Genomic DNA, 21,149 nt, shown 5'->3' on the forward strand with positions numbered 1-21,149 from the left:
ATGAAACTAGCAATCAAAGGTTGGTCAACTGTGTGAGATCCAGGACAGGCACCAAAACTACACAGAGAAACCCTGTCTCAAAACACCAAAAACAAAAACAAAACAACCCCCCCCAAAAAAAACAACCCCCCAAAAAACATGCTATTACAATGTTGAAAGATTGTGTAATCCAAAAGTCTAATATTTCTTCTACTTTTTTAAATTAGTTAAAAAGCTTTAACCTGATTTATGTTTTCCTTCTAAATAAACAGTTCTTGTTTGCATGACTCCATTTATTCTTGCCACAACTGAATACCACAGACCTGGGAATTTATAAACAATAAAGGTTTGTTTGACTCATAGTCTGGAAGCTGGGAATCCCAGGAGCATGATGTTTGCATCTAGTAAGGACTTTCCTGCTGCATTGTGGCATGGTGGAGGGCATGGATGTTAAAGAAAGAACGCAAAGAAAACTCTTGTCTATAACAAAGCCACTTTCCTGATCCTCACTAATCCATGAACCGATTAACCCATGAATCAGGGCAGAGCCGCAGGGCTATTTGTGGTGATATTGTGTTCCCCAATATATCGTGCACCCTAATAATTTTATCTGGGGTCAGAGAACAGAGCAGCCACTAGACAGACATAGAGGCCAGAAAACGGTGGCACTCACACCTTTAATCCTAGCCTTCTGGAGGCAGAGATCCATCTGGATCTCTGTGAGTTCAAAGCCACACTGGAAACAGCCAGGCATGGTGACTCATGCCTTTAATCCCAGGAAGTGATGGTAGGAAGCAGAAAGGTATATTAGGCGAGAAAACCAGGAACTAGAGCTGGTTAAGCTTTCAGGCTTTCGAGAAGCAGTTCAGTTGAGATCCATTTGGATAAGAACTCAGAGGCTTCCAGTCTGAGGAAACAGGATCAGCTGAGGAATTGGCGAGGTGAGGTGGCTGTGGCTTGTTCTGCTTCTCTGATCTTCCAGCTTTAACCCATAACTGACACCAGTTTTGATTTTATTAATAAGACCTTTTTTTAAGATTCGTGCTACAGCTATTGTCTCCTGAAGGTCTCTCCTCTCAATCTACTGCATTGGGGCCGTGTTCTAACAAATAGCATTTATGAATGCATTTAAACATTAGCTTTTTTTTTTTTTTTTTTTTTTTTTTTTTTTGGTTTTTCGAGACAGGGTTTCTCTGTGTAGCTTTGCGCCTTTCCTGGAGCTCACTTGGTAGCCCAGGCTGGCCTCGAACTCACAGAGATCCGCCTGGCTCTGCCTCCCGAGTGCTGGGATTAAAGGCGTGCACCACCACCGCCCGGCTAAACATTAGCATTTTAAAAGCTGACAGTATTCTTAAGCAGCACACCACCCAAAAGTAGGACACACTCTTACAAGTCCAGATTTTACTGTTATGGTTCATGAAGATAGAGGAGGGATTTGAAGAGAAATGGTGGTTACTAAGCACCCCCTAAATGTGACAAGTTTACCTTGATTTTATCTTCATTATACTTGCTGTGTAATAGTGGAATTGACAGTCACTTTCCAGGGTCACCCAGGGGGTGAAAAGAAGAGGTGGTGGGTCTGAGGGAACCTGTCAGGTTTCAGAGCCTGGACTCTTTCTGTCCCACCGTATGTGCAGCTGTAAATGTGATTCTGATGAGAACAAGGTGGGGACCATAAGCACCCACTCCTCCGATTAAATGTAACACTTGAGGGAGGGATTACTTGCGGAAAAATATATTTTTCTCTTTTGCTAATTTTGCTTACCCATTATTCTCATGAGAATGCATAGGTTTTTCAATATAAATCAAAGAGTGAAAGTGTATGCCTATAATCCTAAAATAATGAGTGTTTCTACCCACAAGCCATATTACAGTTTATTTTTATATAACAAATACAGCATTGTACTTATGAAAGCAAGTCTATGAACTACCACTAAGAAATCTCAAAGATATGGGCAATTAAACATGTTCACAAAGTCTTAAGTCCCATGACAAATTGGAAACCTGGTTGGATATTTTTCATTAAAGCGAATGCTTGGTCCTTAGTCAATATGAAGCGTGCCAGTTTGGACTTCTGGCTTGTTTCCAGCTTTACCCAGCAGACATCTGTCAATTCTCTGTGTCAAGATGTCCGTTGGCTGACTCCCATGGCCTTATGTAACAGGAAGAAAACAACTCGAGCAAACGCACGCTCCTTTGCAATGAGAACTTCTGCCAGGCACAAGTGCATTCTCCCCTAAGGTCTTCCTTAACTGCTGTAAAGATACTTCATATATATTTGACAGCAGAGTATTTCACAAACATGGGTGTGATTTTATCCTTCTTGTGCTGTATAGGGATTGTAGAAAAGACAAGTTAAATGTCTGTGATTATATTTCATTGTTTGAGCAAGGTCAAGTGTCAGTGAGGATGCTACACTGTGACATCTCTAAGCATGATTTTATTTATAGCATCTGAATATATCTCAATGACAAGAAGTAAAGGGTGATGGACAAGAACTCTAATGGGGGTAATTATTATTGGACTTAGGACAACTCTTTCCTCTAATGGACTGCATATGAATTTCTGGGTACCTAAATTCTCTTATAGTATTTTATATTATCCTTGTGAGTCTACATATTATCCACTTTTAGAAGGCATGTGCCAAGTTAGGCTATTTTTGAAAGATTATCAAAATTATTCATTTCCACCAATATTTTTAGAAGACAGATAATAACTGAAGAACTCTGAGAAATGAGAACTAAATATAGTGTCTCTTTGAAGTTAATTAAATACAGAAACTTGTTCGGAGCGTCTTTATAGGAAATTCTTCAATTACACTTGGCTTGTTCCTTCATATGGTCCTGCAGCTTAGCTTATTAAAGCTTCTGGAGTATGTTGACATTGTATATCACTACGGCTTGAACACTCTCTCCAAACCCATGTTCAAGTTTAACTACTCTCATAACACTATTAACAGAAAAAAAAAGAGTTTGAACTGAGATATCTGTATTAATTACTTTTCTGTTGCTGTGATGAAACACCACAACCAAGGCAACTTATAGAAAGGAGAACTTATTTGGGCCTAAGGTTCCTATGGGACAAGAGCTCTGCTTCACCATCCAGCAAGGAGGTGTGGCAGCCAGCAAGCATGGTGGCAGGAAGAGCCGAAAACCGACAGCTGGACCCCCAAGCACTAAGAGGACAGCAAACTGGGAATGACATGAGTCTTTGAATTCTCAAAGCTCACCCCCAGGGACATACTTCTTTCACCAAGGCCATGTCTCCCCAAACAACACCAACAGGGGACCAACTAGTCAAATGCAGAGACTATAGGTGGCATTCACTGTAGACGAATTGCTAAATGGTCTTATTAAATAAAAACCTGGAGTCAGATATAGGGGTCAAAACCTGAGAGATCAAAGGACTAAGAAAAGCCATAAGCTAAGCTCACCTCACCGACACCTCAGTTTCCAAAGAGACCCTCTTCCTATATACCCATGCCTCTATGCCTTTCTGTTTTGCTATCTCATTTGATCTGTCTGTCCAGCTACATCACTTCCTCTTCCTGCCCAGCTCTGTCGCTTCCTGTCTGTCTGTACAGACCTCCAGACCTCTATGGTTAACTAGTGTTGGAATTTAAGGCATGTGCCACCGTGCCTGACTCTGTTCCTGGTGTGGTCTTGAACTCACAGAGATCAGACAGATCCCTGTCTCCCAAGTGCTAGGATTAAAGGCATGTGCTACCATTGCCTGACTCCTATGCTTAATATAGTGGCTGGCTTTTTCCTCTCATCCTCAGATAAACTTTATTGGGTTGCACAAATAAAATATCACCACAATTCATCATTCAAGCCACCACAGCATCCTATTTTGTTGGCTAATGTTCTCAGAAGCCAATGGTTTTTAAAATGAAAATCCCAATGCTAGGTGTGGGATACTTCCCTGCAAGTTATTGTCCAAGAAGATGTCAGGGCCCCACCCCCCAAAAACAAAACAAAACAAAACAGGGCATTGTTATTGCTCTTGGTTCCCACCAGAATTAGATGGTAAGACCTTGTTGTTAAAGACCTTACTCACTTTGGATGCAATACACAGAAAAATTAAGCTGGAACTGAGCTAGAAGTGTCCTTCCAGCTGATTTGCTTTGGTAAAGTACTATGAATGATGTTAGGAGAGAAAAACCATCAACAGTATTATCAATGTGGATCTTGCATGTTACAAAACTGACCTGCCTGGCAAGATATGCCCACTCATGCAACAGTCACATGGCTCTTTTGGGAATAAGCAATCACATTCCCTTGATTTTAGGCCTGCTCCATGAGAGGAAATACACACATGATACTGTTAGCCTTGTCAAATCTTACGGCTGGGAGGGCACAGGCTCTAAGGGGGAAGCCACTATAGGGTTTTGCTAGATGGGCATGTAATCAAACTATCTTGTCAGTATTGATGTTTGTTTGTATAGACTAGTTAGTGTTAACTAGTTATGCTAGTGTTACCCTCAGCCTTGGTTAGACAAACCTGCTGCACTGAGCAATGATTAATGCAGAGACCCATAATTGGTCAAAGTGATGAGATTAAGGGACCGTTGGGTACCCAGCCCTAGACAGAACATCCATATTGTCCCCTCCAAGGCCCAGGCAACAATTCAGAACAAGGACTGGAAAGATTCCAAGAGCTGGAGAATGGGGAAGGATGTCAGGAAGTACTATCTCTTGGATGTGATGTGGCCATTGCAATCATGAACACACAAAACAGCTGTGACATCTGCATAAGACCTGTCTGGACAAAAAGGACATGATAGAAAGTGGGGAGTTAGCTGGGCAGAGGGGGAGGGGATAAAAAAGCAAATACGATTGAAAGACATTGTATACTTATATGAAATTATCAAAAATTGTAAACAGGGGATAGAAATTAGACCTTTAATAGGTGATTGGCTGTTGAGGGATCTGTTCTACCGAATGGGTTAATGCTACTGTCAGAGGAGTTGGGTTTGTTCTGGGGAGAGCAGGTTGTTGTTAAGAGCTAGTGTGGATGCTCATGTTTGCTCTGCTTGTGTGTAAGGCCTTCTGCCATGTTATGATGGCAAGAAGGCCCTCAGCAAATGCAGCCCTTGATCTCGACCTTATCAGCTTCCAGTGTGATGAGACAAATAAACTTTTACTGTTTTATTTGATTTGTGTTTTCCCACCACAACAGCCGCGAGTTGTCTAAGTCATATATCTTTAAACTTTTGGGAATCACATTTGTGCATTGATTCAGGATTTGGCACATGCCAGGGCATGTGTATGGAGGTCAAAGGGCAACTTGAAGAACACATTGCTCTCCTTCCACCTTGTGGGTCCCTGGACTCAAACCCAGGTCATCAGGCTTGATGACAGGCAGGTATCTTCATTCTCTGAGTCATCTCAGCAGCCCTGAGAGATAGCTCTTGACTCCAATAAGTTTCAACAGCATCAGAGATCAGTACTTTATCAATTTAGGTGAGTGCTATTTGAATATTATAGTGACTTAAAAGCTCGCTTTCTTTATGTATGTGAGAAAACAATACAAATTACATTGCACTATAATAATATGTGTGGTTTGGTGTGAGTCCAAATATAGTCTTAATAGTGTTTTACACATCATTCCTTAACTGGTTTTGTTCTCAAATTGAATTTTATTTAAATTTGATCATATGTTTTTCAGACATTACATTGACTTAATCAGCTGTTTAATTTAATATCAAGCCACTAATCAGAATTCATTTTGTGAAATTAGGACATTAATTTAAAAATAGATAGGTTTAGGTCTTATATTAGAAGTGAATATTTATGGTGTTGTACAAAGAAGCAAATGACCAGAGTGAAAGTTACCCGGCAAGGCCATCTTTTTACAAAGAGGCGTTCCACCCAGGATTAGCCGGAAGCAGCACCCCTGGCCCAGAGGGTCCCTTTCTTTTGTCTCTAAGGCAGGGGAAGCTTGGATGCTCCTCATTGGCTAAGGTTAATCTTCACTATCTATACCCAACTAAGTGGAAAGAAAAGGGGGACAGGGAAGAATTCAGAATTAGCTACATCTAGATGCTTGCGTGTTTCAGGAGTTCCAGGTAGTCGAATACATCCGGTCCAACAAGCGAATCTGACAAAAGACTAAATAAACAAGAGGGACAACTCACAACAGGGAAGGGAGAGCATGAGGAGAAGCAGATGCACAGCCACTCACACCTGTTTGTAGGAAAGGAAATGATTACCTTTAAAATACTTAAAATAATCACTAAGTTCTAGCCCTGGCATTTACATGCTATCCAGTGCCCACCAGATGCTAATAACTATAATTGGAACCAAGGGCTGACTCTTGAAACTACATCCCTTTGATGACCATGGTCAGCTAAAAAGAAAATAGAGAACTAATGGAAACGCATTCGTGGAATGGGAGTTCCCTTATAGCATAAATTATGTACCATATGTCATTTAATTGTTCATCCTTCAATAATACTTTTGAACATTGTACCCTAGAGAGGAGAATGGAGTCTGCAGACTCAGTTAGACACAGGGATGCAGGCACTACTCTGGAGGACTGAGGAACCTACAAGGGTGGGCACTTTTAAATTAGATCAGAATTCTCCAACTGACCGGATCATGCAGTACAGAAGCCCAATGGTGAGCACAGAATGGACTTAATCTTTTCTCAAGGAAACTTCCATGTGATTAAAGCTCACCTGAACTTTGCCTCATTCAGCAAAATATATTTCTTGTATGAGTTTTAAGAGTGGACTTGAAATTACTACTCAGAATCTGTATACATTTTAGTATGGATCTAAACCTTGGGCATTTATAAAATGCTTGTTATACTACACATTTATATATTTAATACTAATAATGAGGAAAAGGCCATGAGCACTGATTTCTCATGCTTATTTCATGTACATAGTAAGAACTCTATCAGCCTGTCATGACCACTACACTCCCATGATTCAAGACAATAGAAACAGAAACCATCAAAGAATATTATTTGGTCAGACTTATTAATACTTATTAACTTATTAACACTTAATATCTAGTGTTAATAGAGTTAAAATGACAATATACAGATGTGACTTTAATATAAATGTTAGAATATGCTAAATGTTTTGTGGATTTTCAGTAATTTTGATTAATAGTTTCTGTACTTACAAACAATGCAGAATCACAGATAGCATCAAATAAGGGAACAAATAATGAAGAAATGTTTGGCTGCCCTCTTATTTTACAAATGAGAAAGAGGAGGCCCAGTTTGTGGCTTGCCCTCTTAGTCTCCCAAGAATACAAGCTAGAAAGTCAGACCTCTTAAATTATCTTCCTAGCCAGATGTGCAGCACCGTACACACCATGCTGGATGTCTCTGGTCCCTGAGCATTAACAAAAGAATATGACTACTGCTTACAATGTTGCGGTATCACCCCATCTCTAAGAGTTCTAGGTCAATAAAAAAAAGCCATTATAGGGCTGGGGAGATGGCTCAGTGGCAAGGCTTGGTCAGGAAAGTACTTCCTTTGCAAGCATGAGGACCTGAGTTCGGATCTACAGAATCTATGGAAACGCAAACACGGCAGTGCATTGCTGTAATCACGAAACTAGGAATGGAGACAGGTCCATTCCTGAAGCCCACAGGTTAGCCAATCTAGTGAATCAGTGAGCTCCAGGCTTGGGTGAGAGACTCTGTATGAAAAAAACAATGGTGATATAGAAATAACTCCATTGTCAACCCCTCCCTCCACATATGTGTGCATACACACAGAGAGTTGTATGCAGTAGACCGTAATTGTAACATTTGTAGTAACCCAGAAAAATGATAACATCAAGTACAATTTCAAATACACAAGTCACACTACATGAATATTTGATGATAATGATGTTTGACATCTACTTGAACCCCAAGCAAACACAAACATGGTTGTGTTACATAATTTCTTTCCTTTAGAGGTAGGTGTAGGCTAGAAATCTCTCCTCTGGACTAACACAAGCAAAGTGCTCATTAGAGGCAATAGAAGAAGCTGGCTCTATCTCCTCTATAAATATGTGCTGTTTTACTCAACAAAGGTTCTCCAGCTTTTATGGTATAGTGTAATTTCACCAATTCCCGTTTCTGTAAGTCATGCCCCATCCTCCTAAAAATGGTGGGGAAGAGTTGGAACCAAGACTATTTGTAATTCAAATAGACCCCACTAGAGTGCACCATGTAACCCCCAAAACCAACATAACAGGTTTAAAAAAAAAACTCAAGAGGAAACCATTAATTATAAACCTGGTGGTTAGGGAGCAATTTCTGACCATTAAGTAAACATGTGCATTACAAAATAGTGACTTGGAATCTTCTTAAGAACAAGATCACATGATTTATATTTGCTAAATATATAATATTTTACATCAGTAACTTGGCTCTAAGGAATACTACTGTTACATTTTTCAACGGAAAAAATTTATTCAAACAGGTCTGTCATATAATAAAGATGCACAGACTGCTTGGCTGACTGGGACATACTGCAGATTTATACTAAAGGCTTGTTGGACATCAAGTGACAGAATGCTGATGAGAAGAAAGGGTGTATCTAGAGTCAGAGAGAAAACAAAACCCAGCACCAGAAACTCTGAACCGACGATGAGACAGAATCAAGGTCAGCTGAAGGAACACAGAACTCCAGCTTGGTTCTGGTTACAGATTACCTTAAATGAGAAGATGAGTGTGCCTGACCCCCGTGAGAAAAGGTGAGGAAAATAAGAAGCCCGGCTGATCCGACAAGACAGGCCTGGAGAATATTGCAGGACTCAGGATGAGCACTGATAAATGACCCTGACACACGATGTCACCCTATGAACTCGCAGAAAGCTGGTGTTGTTCTAAATACTAACAAAATAAAAGAGAGCAGAAAAAGACAAGGGATGGGGGAGACTGGAGGAGGAAGGAGGAGAAGGAGGGAGGACCCGGAGAAGAAGAAGAAGAAGAAGAAGAAGAAGAAGAAGAAGAAGAAGAAGAAGAAGAGGAGGAGGAGGAGGAGGAGGAGGAGGAGGAGGAGGAGGAGGAGGGGGGGAGGAGGAGGAGGAGGAGGAGGAGGAGGAGGAGGAGGAGGAGGAGGAGGAGGAGAAGAAGAAGAAGAAGAAGAAGAAGAAGAAGAAGAAGAAGAAGAAGAAGAAGAAGAAGAAGAAGAAGAAGAAGAAGAAAAGGAGGGTTGATGTCAAAGGAAGAGGAGTGGTTTCGTTTCGATAAACCCAGAGATGCTTTGATCCTACTCATCCCTGCCTCCAGTTACCCAAACCCTCCCCAGCAGGCACCTCATGCTCCTGAGCACCACTCCCCAGGAGGAGAGAGAGCATGGCGAAGGCTCAGGAAAACACTAAGAGATGTCACAGAACTCTGTAGAGCATCCTCAATGATGAAAAAAATAAAATGCTTCTGTAGACGCATGGCTGTAACAGCTGAGTGGACCATATGTGTGAAAAATTTGCAAAGAGAATCAATGAGCATAAAAACACAGACAATTCAAGAAGAAATAGGTGGCTACACACCTGTGTAGCCTCCAGTAAGTTTAAGATTAGCTCCTATCCTTGAATGACTGAGCCACAGAACTCACATGCCCAGAAGTAGTAGCAAATTATTAAATGTTTGTGTTTATTTTTACTATAAGAGACCTAGACTTAGCCATGTGTACTACAGGAAATAAATAGCCTTGTTTCATGATGAATCAGACTGAAGATTCTGAAGCTATTGACCTCAAGCTTATATTTTGGAAGGGAAATGTTTATTATCTGCTAGTTCAAGTCTATCTCTCAAGATGATAATAGAGACGGGTATTTACAGTTTCTGGAAAAGTCTGGAGGTTGTCAATAATTTTGGCTGAGAGATTACACACACCCGCCTGAGCTTGGTGGTCTACTGGGAAAAATGGGGTTTCCCATGGAAGGTATGAGGCCCTATGGTGGGATCGATGGGATGGTTCAGAGTACAGATAAGAAACAACTGAGGAGCTTTTTTGTGTGGGGACACATGCAAGAATCTTCAGTGATCATTCACAGAATGGGACAGATTGCATTCTGTAGGACCTGCTGCCATAAGAAGCCCATGGCATGTTGACTCACAGACTCATTTCAGAAATCACACTAAATTGGATTACTTGGACCAATGCTATACACCCTAGGGATACAATTTCAATAGCAGTCTACTTTCATGTGTATTCATGTTCACACACATGGGGGCACACGCGCATGTGTGCATATGTGCTCACAGAAGCCAAAGGCTGACAGGAGTCTCCCCGCTGACTCTCCACTTTATGTATTGAGGTAGTCTCTCACTGAACCCAGAGTTTACATACAGACCGGGCTAGTCTAGGTAGCCAGCTTGTCCCTGGGATCCTCTCCTTTCTAAGTGCTGGGATGGGTGACCATCATGTTCACCCAGATTTCATGTGCTTGTTGGGGATTCAAATGCCAGTCCTCAGGTTGGCATAGCAGGTGCTTTATCTACTGAGCCATGTAGCAGGAAGCTTAAAAGTTCTTAATAAAATCAAACCTGAGGCGAGTTATTGGGGTCCATGCTGGTAGATCAGAGAGACAGAACAAGCCACAGCTATCTCACCTCGCCGGATCCTCAGCTGGTCTTGTTTCCTCAGACTGGAGGCCTCTGAATCCTCATCCGGAATGGGTCTCAGCTGAATTACTGCTCAAAAGCCTGAAGCTTAACCAGGCCAAATGCTTAACCAGCCAAAATCTTCTAGTTTCTGGTCCTCACGCCTTATATATCTTTCTGCTTTCTACCACCACTCCCTGGGATTAAAGGCTGGCTTTCTGGGATTAAAGGCGTGTGTCACCATGCTTGCTATTTCCAATGTGGCCTTGAACTCACAGAGATCCAGAGGGATTTCTATCTCTGGAATGCTAGGATTAAAGGTGTGAGTGCCACCATTTTCTAGCCTCTGTATCTAGTGGCTGTCTGTTCTCTGACCCCAGATAAATTTATTAGAGTACACAATATTTTGGGGAACACAATACCACCACAGAGCCACCTCACCAGACCAAACAATGATAATTTAAGTGGGTGTCACAAAAGCTCTGAGACAAGGTAGGAATTGTTGGTTCTATTCAAGAAACAGAGCAGGAGCTGTAGAGATGACTCAGTGGTGGAGAGTACTTGTTACCCTTTCAGAAGACAGTTTGGTTCCTAGCACATGCATGGTTGCTCACACCATCTGTAACTCTAGTTCTGGATGATCTGATGCCCTTTTATGATCTCCATGCATACCAGGTATGTACATGTATAGACATACATGCATACAGACAAATACTCACACACATAAAATAGAAAAAAATGGCTCTAAAAGTCCAGGGGAGATCTCAAAACAGATCATCTCCTTCAAGTCAGCACTTGCTCAATTTATTTTGCTGTCCTGCCAGTTTTGCCAGTGTCTGCATCAACATTCTTCATTGATTATTGCATTCAGTTTGAAATCTACAGCAATGTCTCTGTCTCTGTCTGTCTCTCTCTCTGTCTCTCTGTCTCTGTCTCTGTCTCTGTCTCTCTCTCTCTCTCTCTCTCTCTCTCTCTGTGTGTGTGTGTGTGTGTGTGTGTATTAACTTAGTCATAGAGGGCTTGCCTTACATGCACAAAGCCCTGGTTTGATCTGCAGCACCACAAAACAAAACTCGGTTGGATGATTCAAAATGGTAAAATGTCTAAAATTAAAGAGATGTCAGATCAATCTATGAAGGGAAAATTGAAAAAAGAAAAGACCTCCTTGAAAGTGAAAAGGGCAACCAACAGCACATAGGTCTATCTATATATTTTAATAGATAGAGGTAAACCAGTAGATAGCTATAGATAGGTAGGGATATTGATCTTGTGCACCAACATAGGATAAACAGACATACCAAAATTAATTCAAGTTAACTATATTTATAAAGAAGCAGCAAATACACAAATCTTATTTCTTCCTTTTCCTTATTTGCATCTTCCTAACATTCTACCACTATTTTACATTAAGCTAAATAAGAACGTCCATGCCCCGGTGTAGTTTAGGATGTACAAGGGATTTACCTGCTGCCTTTTTGGAGTGGGTGGTTTTTTGTTTGCTTTTTTGTTTTTGTGTGCGCCTGTGTGTGCGCGTGCATGTGTGTGTGAGTCATGGCTGTTTTACTCAGCCATGTGTAAAATGGGGCAGAAGGCAAAATGCAGGCATTGTGCAGCCGAGCACACCACTGGAGGCTCCTTCCTCATGCTGCCCAGTCCTCCAGGGTTCCCAGGAGCCTGTGGGTTAGAGTGTCCCTCCAGCATGAGTTATTCATCCAGGGCTTGCTCTGTCGCTGCACTCCTGTTGTTTTGACTCCTGTTTTTTTTGTTTGTTTGCTTAGATTTATTTATTTATTATATATACAACATTCTGCCTCCATGTATGCCTGCAGGCCAGGAGAGGGCACCAGATCTCATTATAGATGGCTGTGAGCCATCATGTGGTTGCTGGGATTTGAACTCAGGACCTCTGGAAGAACAGCCAGTGTTCTTAACCTCTGAGCCATCTCTCCAGCCTTGAATCCCGTTTTTGCCTAGTTTTCTCCTTTGTTCACTCTGCCCTTTAACCTCGACACCTCCGTGGTTCCTGAAGGTCGAAGCCTGTGTGTTTCTGCTGAACTGCTTGTGTTCCAGCTGCATGCTATACCCGAAGTCCTTCTTTCTGAAGATTGCTTGAGGGCGTCTTACATGAGGGTTGGAGCCAAGGATTACAGCTCCTTGTCTGGCTACCTGCTTGAAAAGCTGTGCTGCTGGCTGAAGCACAGTGGGCCTTGCGTGGAGACACTCCAGCTCTTAGGAAGTCTCCCAGTAGGCTGATGGAGGTGGTGTAGTGATGGAAAGTGAAAGTGCATGTAGTACAGAAAGCTAGACAGGGTAAGAATGATGGGCGTGGCGGCAGCAGGAGGGGTCGGGATGTCTGTCTATAAGACTAAGTCTCTAGCTACTGTCAGACTTACAAAGAAAATCAAGTATGGGCTGGGAGATGGCTTAGTGGCTAAGAGTACTTGTGCAAGCATGAGGACCTGAGTCCAGATACCCAGCAGCCGTGGAAAAGCTAGACGTGGCCACATGCACCTGCACCTTTAACCCCAGCAGGGCAGGAAGCAAAGACAGGGAGACGACTAGAGCTTTGCTGGCCAGCCTGCCTAGCTGAAAACCAGCAATTACCAGGTTCCCCGAGAGACTCTGTCTCAAGGCACTAAGAGAGAGTGAGATATTGCCAGACACCCAGTGTCTTCCACTGGCCTCTGTGTGAATAGAGATGCATCCACCCACACACACAATGCACATGCACACATATATCTGCCGCACACACATTTGAAAAAATGTTGTCTTGAAGCAAGATGTCTTAGTGCTCATGCCACAGAACCAGCAAACGAAACAGCCTCAAAGTCTAAACAGGACCTGAAACTGGCAGGAGCTCTTTGTCAAGAATTAAGGCTACAGAAGAACCCGTGCCAGGAACCCCATGCTGAGAATGCAAATGCAACCAGAGGCAACTTGCAACTCTGAGACCAGAAGGAAAGCTTAGGGGTTTAGGATGGAGTCCCAGCAGAGGAGTCAGGAAGCAGAAGGGATTGACTCAGGAGCTTGGAAGTGTGGAAGAGCCAGGCCAGGAAAAGGCATAGAGAAAATACCCAGATGAGGCCCAAAGACAGTGAAAACAAACCAAGAAACCAAGGAACAAAACCAGCATATCTGACAACATTTAACGTTAATATTAAAATGTGTTCAAGGAAACACCATTAGAAAGGCCAAAACTTTGTCACTATCCTTGCAAACATTTTGGAGTTTAAGATCGCTTTTATTTTAAATTAGAAAAGGAAGAACACAGGGTAATCAGGGTAGTTAAAGCCTTGGCGATTTAAGCTTGCATGCATAAACCAGAGTTGTCATGCAGTATCAGAGAATTCCTCCTTTCTGTGTGCGCGTGCGCGCGTGCGCACACACACACACACACACACACACACACACACACACACACACACCAACTGAAAATAGAAACCTGGGGAGCGGAAAGATGTATTGTGGGAATTTGGTCTGATAGCCAATCATATTGGAGCAGCTTGGGTCAATGGGCGTGTTCTTCTCTGGAGATATGTGACTGTATAAGAGCCGGGGAGAAGGGGTGTCCCCTCTCTTGGACTGTGGGGGGCTTGCAGAAGCCATGGCTTGGTGACCTCTGGACCTTCCCCATCTCCCTTGGAAACGAAACAAAGAGGCGGCAGTTGGATCAGGTATATGCACATGAGACATCTACTTGGCGTAGCTGATTTGCTTCTGTATCATGAGTGCACTGTATTGAATAAACCTGACTTTATCCCAGACCTCCGTTCCTGCTTTAAAGATGCATCAGTGGTTAAGAGCACTGACTGCTTTTCCAGCAGATGCAGGTTCGAGTCCCACTACATACCTGGCGGCTCACATCATCTGTAACTCCAGTTCTGAGGACTCTGATGCTCTCATCTGACCTATGAGGGTACCAGCATGCTTGTGGTACACATACATACACGCAGGCAAAACACTCCTACAATAAAATTAAATAAATAATTAAGAAAAATAGAAATCCGGGCTGAGGAGATGGCTTAGTGGATAAAGTGTTTGTCACACAAACATGTGGACATGAGTTTAGAACCCTAACACCCACATAGAAGCCAGGTGTGGTGGTACACACCTGTAATCCCACACTTGGGGACAGATGGCCTAGACAGGCAGATCCTTGGGGATTGCGGACCAGCCAGTATAGCCAGTGTGGTAAGCTTGAGGCTCAGTGAGGAAACTTAACTCAAAAAATAAGGTAGAGAGCCATAGAGGAAGATGTCCAACACTGGCCTCTAGACTTCTCATGGCATGTACATGTTTTCACACCCACCCCACACATGTGTGCATAGGAACATGTGAATACACATACAACACACACACACAAAAAAAAAAATACATAAAGTGTTGCTAGAGTTTTCCTGCCTTGCCCACAGTCAGGACAAATCTTTGTCACCCACCAGTCCCACAGCTGCTCAGACCCAACCAAGTAAACACAGAGACTTATATTGCATACAAACTGCATGGCCGTGGCAGGCTTCTTGCTAACTGTTCTTATATCTTAAATTAACCCATTTCTATAAATCTATACCTTGCCACGTGGCTGGTGGCTTACCGGCGTCTTCACATGCTGCTGATCATGGCGGCGGCTGCAGTGTCTCTCCGCCTCAGCCTTCTGCTTCCCAGAATTCTCCTCTCTCCTTGTCCCACCTACTTCCTGCCTGGCCACTGGCCAATCAGTGTTTTATTTATTGACCAATCAGAGCAATTTGACATACAGACCGTCCCACAGCAATAAAGTTTTTTTTAAATAATTTTTAAAAAGGCTAAGATTATTAATTAGATCATTTCCCCCCTTCTATTTCTTCCTCTCATCTACTCCTCCCACAGCTATCTTTCAAATTCATGGCCTCTTTTTCTTTAATTGCTGTTGCATGTGTATATTTGCTAGCATGGGTAGTACAGCAAAGATGTGTCCATCATCGACAGTGGGAAGGAAACATGAGGATTCTGGAAAAGCCCAAGTGATGGAAGAGAACGAGCCCCTCAGGAGATGGGTTACCAAAGACAAACATGACCATCGTCTGGATGTGCTGTGCCAACACTGCATCTTTAGAATAAGCTTTGTGCTTCTACATTCCGTTTTAGGTCATTCTGTTGCTTTCTCTCTAACTGTTAAGAGCTGATCTCAAAATAATTTTCTTTTCCAAGGAAATAAAATATTTGATGATCATTTCAAGCAAAACAGTGAAGAGCCTCTGTATGCAGATGTTATGATCAGATTTTCCCATTTATAACTCACACAGAAAAACCTAACATTTCCAAAGCTAGAAAGAGGGCCAAAGAGGTGGCTCAGAGGGTAGAGGTGTAAGCATGCCATCCTGAAGGTCTGAGTTCCATCCTCAGATCCACCAGGTGGCGGAAGAGAACAGACTCCAGAGAGCTGTCCTCTGACCTCCACACATGTCAGGACACACATGCACCTGTACAAAGCTGGAGTGAGAGGGGAATAGTTTAAAGAGAGAATAATGGGTAGTTTGGAAAATGATGGGGATTCTTGATTCTTATATTCAGCCTCTTAATTAAAAAGTACATTGTATGAGTAATGACATTGTGGAATTTTTCCATTATAAATTTTAATATTAACATCATACATGACAGTTCATCACTAGCACATTTCTATGTACGTAATTTGGAGATATTTAAGTGTTCCCTATTGATTTATTAGTTCAAATGAAGAAGATATAGTATATCATAGCTAAATGCAGTAAATATCAATAGTAACAGATCTAGTGAAGAGCTTTGAATCCAGATTATTGTGAGATGCAGAAAGGACATTCAACTCTAAAAAGCACTGAGGGCAGTTATAGATGGTTATAGATGTGCTAATCATGACTATTCAAAACAAGCTCAGAACTTGGTGAAGAAAAGAGATCTCCCTATTGTCCTTGTTTTGAAACTTAAGTGTAGAAATTACAAAAGTGATATTTCCCACAATGTTCAAATCATCTGAGTTTTAGAAGTACAAACAAGAACATTGACTAATTACTCAACAGTAGACACCCTTATGCCTCGTCTCTCAAGTCTCCCTTTGAGATGCCAGTCCTCCAGCACACCTTCTGTGAAGTTTTATACAAGTCCTATTTGTCTTTTCACGTGTTCTTCAGTTTAATGTTTACCGCATTCCTCTAACCAAAGTCCTTGGGTCTCTCAAAAACGGAAATGTAATTAGGAGCAACACAGGGCCTTTAGAAAGATTCATTGAGATTAAAAATGAGGAAGAAACTAACACAAACCCGTGAACATATTATAGAGCTATGGGGGTTTTACTTTGTGCCATACCTCAACTGCTACTGACTATCAACAGCCATCAGCCCTGAAGATCTGTTATGCAGATTGAGCTCATCTGGGGCACTATGCTGATTTGAGCAGGCTTGACTCATCTCTGTTGGGGTTCGCTCAAGCATCTCTAGTTGTCCACTGAATCAGCTGGAGGATGGCTGACTATTGAGTACAGCACCTAGGTCCCTCTCTCCATGCCTCTTATCATCCTCGATCCCGCTAGCCCAGGCTCCTTCCCAGAGGGGGTCAGAGCTCAGCAGCAAGTGGAGGATGCCCAGTCTCTGAGCTTATACACAGGTAGCTTCTCCCACTTTCAGTTGATGAAAGCAAGTCACAAGGTCAGTCTACAACCACCCGAGGGGAGGAGGCATGAAGAATTTGGGGGTGTCGTCTTCAACCCATTTCCATTATTGCTTATACTTTACCAAGATATCTTCACTGTTAAAATGTACTTTGAAATGTTTTTTCACCAAATCCTTTCACCAAATAGACTGCTTTATTTAATTCTCATAATCACGCACAAAGCAAGAATTTTCATTTCTATTTCATGTTAAATAAACTGACTCAAAATGGTTTAGCTGGGCACTCTTGTCCATACAAACTGCCTTGAGAACCAGCTGTTACATTTTTAGACATCTCTTGAGTCAGCTGTTAAGTAAATAAAGATGCAATTTTTATACATCTCTTAGTAAATACATTAGAGTAATAGCAAAAGTGGCACTCAAGACTCACCACATCCTGATGGTTTTACATTTTTCTGTGACTGAGGTTATTTCCATTTATCTTATCTCTGTGGTAGAGATGCTGTATAATGGTGCGCTCCCCACTGCCAATTGCAGACTATTGTTTGGTTGCTTCCTTTCCTTCCTTAACATCTCATCTTAGAGATTTGATTCTAAGAGGCTCGGGCTTTGGGGCAGGCCATGTGCGTTAACAAGAAAGGATTCTGTATCACTGATTTTATGAGAAAACAGTGTCCCATCTGATTCCTCACAATGTATTCCACAACTTGGCAGATAAATCAATAGTCAAGTCTGTGCTTCCTACCACTTAGCAGCAATTATACTTACTCAAGTCTCTCTCTTCTTAACTTTAAAACAAGAGTAAAGACCACTGCACAGAATTTTGCTTAGTTTAAGTGAACTATGCCTGTACACATGTATGTATGTATATAAACATGCTTGGCATACTCTAAGTATATCAAGAATCATTAACACACCTTTGCTACATTTTAGAGAGCTGTAGAAGAAATAGAAAAGTGTGGGATATACCTTGTTTTTTCTAGCCACACCCATAACAGTCCCCTGGCATTATTACGGGAATTCTGTTATTGTCATTTGAATAGGGCATTCAGTTCAAGAGGCAAAATTCACATTCAGCTGGCTGGGATGGGTCAACAAGTCCTTGGAGGATCTAGGACAAAAGAGAGAGAGAGTGTGACCCCAAGGAGAGTTTTTGAAGCCAGAAGGTGGTGTGGCAGGAGCATCTCAGCCATGGTTACTGTCTCAGGCTGTTACATTAGTCCTTGAATTTTATAATCAATAAGTGGTGAAACAAATCCCATCATGGCATCTTCCAGTGCTGGTGTAGAGATGGCAGTGTAACCCAGTCAAGGTCCGTGAAGTACGAAAGGCTTCTTAGGCAGCGACAGGTGACGTTTGCCGTTCTCACTGTTGATGTAAGAGGTGGAGCAGCTGTGAGGCAGTAATCATTTAGCTGAAAGCTGGTACACTAAAGATGGCATCACGTGGGAGAAGGAAATGGGTCACATCCTGGAAGATGCAATCAAGTTGCCAAGTGTCCTGTGCTGCCAGCTTCTGGACTTGTACATGTGCAAGACCTGTTTGCTACCCATGCATCAGCCAGTGTCTATGCTCCACGGTTTTCAGAAAAAAAAAAATTCTTAACTAGTAAAACACGCCAGAATTAGAGATGGAGGGATACTCAGAAAGGAGGAATGTAAAGAGGGAGGGGGCTGGAGGGTGGCTGAGACTGAGTTAATAAAATCTGTGAAGGTGTTTAACTTAGCGATGTGTGTATGTGTGTGTACATCTAGAAGCCAGAGGTCAATGAGGTCAATGTAACAAGCTCCAGGGATGCTCCTGTTTCTAACCCCCTTCCTCAGGTCTGGGGTTATAGCCACACCTGTCTTCTATTTTCGTGCTAGAGATCTGAACTCAGGTCACCATGCTTGCATGGCAAATATCTTACCACTGAGCCATCTCCACAGTCCCAACAATAAATGCAATATATAAAGATTTCCTTACCAATTGTTGATTACAAGCCTGAGGAGCTCATAAATAATGGGAGCACCAAATAAAAGGTTCTATAAATGAAGACATTTCCTGTGGAGAAAAAAAAATCAATTTTATTCCTAGCCATGAACGTTCTCAAAGATGACAGACAATACAACAGGAAATTTAATCTGAATAACAGTGACCTAAGAATAGAACGAGCCACATAACTGTCAGAAGAAAAAATTTTATAAATATAAAACATGCTGTCCATGCAAAAGAATCTATACATCTTAGCAGTATTTTACCGACGTTCTAATGGGGTTCTTCTAATGGAAAATTGCCTACATACAGGAAATGTGGGCTAATTTCTTTCTAACATCCTTTATTCAAAGCACATGGGCAGTTATGGCTTCCTCTAGAACACTCATCTTCTGCCTCCTGTAACTTTTTTTTCCCTTCGTGGGGCTTCATGTTTGGTGACTATGAAAGGCATGGTCCTTCCCTGAGACAACACTGTCTGGGGTGTTCAAGCTGCTGTGACAGCAAACCACGGACTTACAAACAATGGAAATTTACTTCTCCCACTTCTGGACACTGGGAAGTTCACAATCAAGGCCCCAAGGATTCGGTCTGGTGAAAGCCCACTTTCTTGTTAATGCTCAGCATCTCTTGGCTGTGTCCTCAAATGGTGGAAGTGCTCAGGGGTCTGGGCGGAGCCTCTCTTAGAGGTCCTAATCATGCCCATAAGGGCTCTGCCCTTGTGACGTAATAGTATCAAAAATCCCACTTCCTACAGTCATCACCTTCTCACTACGCAGAATTTACAGAACACAACATTGGGAACACAGCAAGCATCTTAACTCACAGTACTTTAAATTAAATTCTGTCTTTTCTCAAAACAGCTCTCCTTTTTTGACAGAACGAAATTAAAGCACTTGGAAGGTATATTGAACGGAGAAGAGTTGGGAGAGTGCAGCTGAGGTGTTTGGTGTGTTTTCAAAGGTCCCTAGTTCTCAGCAGCCCCGAAACCTCTAAAGGCTCAAAATATGAGGAGACCTTAGCTCTGTAAATCTTGCTTTGATTGACCAGCCCAACTGCCTTGTCTTCATTATCCTTCAACTCGACCGCTGCCCTCCTGTCCTGTGCACTCCTTTTGTTGGACTTCTGTCTAAATGTCCATTCTTGGTTTTTGATTTTTTTTCAGGATTTTGAGTTGGTCATTTTTTTCTCTTTCTTTGTTCCTTCCTTCCTTCATCTCTTTCTTTCTTTCTTTCTTTCTTTCTTTCTTTCTTTCTTTCTTTCTTTCTTTCTTTCTTTCTTTCTTTCTTTCCTTTACCTTTCTTTCTTTCCTTTTCCTTCCTTCCTTCCTTCCTTCCTTCCTTCCTTCCTTCCTTCCTTCCTTCCTTCCTTCCTTCCTTCCTTTCTTCCTGTCTGTCTCCCTTTCATTCTTCCTCCCCCCTCTTTTGTCTTTCTTTCTTTTGGCTTGAAAAACTCCTTGCTCCTACCTTCTCCATCCAATGTTCTGCCTGGCTGCAGCTTGATGATGGATTTTCCATAATATTCACTGTCATCTACTTAATCATTTATGTGAGCATTAGCTGGGGCTCAGCTCATTGACCTGCACGGCCAAGATCCACTCTTCAAAATTTGGCTGTTTCAGAATCACCATATTTTTTATTTCTGCTATCTGAAATCTTTCCCATGAGCTTAAATGTTAACAAACACGGCCCTGTAACCAAAAAACTTGGATATAATTTCTAAGAACCTGGAGTCTTTAAAACATCTGAAGAAGCTGCTTGGTTTTAATGGTTGTCTTATACTGTATACACATGTGGGCGGCATAGTGCCCTCTAAACAGCATTTACTTTATGAGTCCCAGGTTAAGTAACATTTTTTGTGTGTGTGTGTGTGTGTGTGTGTGTGTGTGTGTGTGTGTGTGTGTGACAGAAGAAATATAAAAGGCAGCTAAGTTCTTCTCTCTGCCATCTGCTAATACTGCATCATCTGCCCCAGACCTCGCCATATCATTTTTGTGCTGTTCTTGCTTTGAAC

This window comes from Peromyscus maniculatus, chromosome 7, assembly GCF_049852395.1.
Source record: "Peromyscus maniculatus bairdii isolate BWxNUB_F1_BW_parent chromosome 7, HU_Pman_BW_mat_3.1, whole genome shotgun sequence".
NCBI classification, from domain to species: Eukaryota; Metazoa; Chordata; class Mammalia; order Rodentia; family Cricetidae; genus Peromyscus; species Peromyscus maniculatus.